Source organism: Anneissia japonica, unplaced genomic scaffold (assembly GCF_011630105.1).
Source record: "Anneissia japonica isolate Jap-2015-1 unplaced genomic scaffold, ASM1163010v1 scaffold6997_len847652_cov182, whole genome shotgun sequence".
NCBI classification, from domain to species: domain Eukaryota; kingdom Metazoa; phylum Echinodermata; class Crinoidea; order Comatulida; family Comatulidae; genus Anneissia; species Anneissia japonica.
This window is the reverse complement of record NW_022730884.1, coordinates 232,636-233,688: the sequence shown is the minus strand read 5'-3', so window position 1 is coordinate 233,688 and position 1,053 is coordinate 232,636. Positions and strand designations below refer to the sequence as shown.

The 1,053-nt window shown below is 34.0% G+C and overlaps 1 protein-coding gene across 1 annotated transcript in view; it reads right to left on the bottom strand.

The window, feature by feature from the left end:
* LOC117115154 (DNA ligase-like) overlaps positions 1–1,053 on the bottom strand; it is a 20,544-nt gene that overhangs the window by 9,971 nt on the left and 9,520 nt on the right. The gene's annotated exons all lie outside the window — the stretch shown is intronic.

Genomic DNA, 1,053 nt, shown 5'->3' with positions numbered 1-1,053 from the left:
GGATAAATGTCCTCCACTACAAATTTGTCCTACACTACAAATTTGTAGGATGTTTTGTTATTTTTTGATATGGTAGATGTAACTTCATTGTATATTGATTTCACAAATTCAACACAACTGTGTTACATTACATTGTACTACACTGATGTAATATGCTTCAATAAAGTAATATCATACAAGTTTGAATATTTAATATTTCTTCTCTTCCCATGAAAATTAATTTTGTTATGTAACACTTCAAGCAACACCCCTACCCCTATGTCATACACTGTAACATTTTCCACTATACCCCCACCCCCCTTCTGCGTTACATAATACTTGAATGACCCCTTTGATAAAAGGGTCTTTGGTCCGAAGGCCCGTTGGTCACAAGGGTCTTTGGTCCAGAGCAGTCCCTAATTTTAATGAACTGGATTTTTCAGGAATGTATGTTATATAATTATTGAAACCGTTTATTATGTCCAAGCATGTCCAAGTGTATACTGCAGGGCTCTTTGGTCGCCAAGTTAACTTAGGGACGTTCTTGACAACTGAATGTTCTTTTTTTTATCTGCTTCCTTTCGTGATTCGTTATTTTTATACTTATATATTAGGCCTATGTGACTTATTCTTTACAGTGTGACCTATGCTTTTGTTTTTGGCTTTAAAGAAGACTTGAAGATTTATACATATATACATTATATTGATATAATGTGATATGTATAAATCTTCAAATATTCAAGTGTTCTTTAAATATATATATTACATAGCCTATGGGATATGTAAATACGAGTACGTGATTGGTCGAAATGGCTTCACGTGACTAGCGCTACGAGGATCGGAAAGGGAAATATACCGTACTCACGCGAATATAAGCGCCCAGTTTTAATAAGTGCCCTTCTTTAATATTATAAGATTTTCTTTTTAGCAAGTCAATTATCCAAAGTTTCCTTAAGTGCCCCTTTGAGTAAGCGCCCCTCTTTAATCATAATTAGATTTTCTTTTTAGCAAGTCAATTATCCAATCAATCCTATTACTTTGGTTGTTGGCATGATTTGAGCTGCAGAGTATATA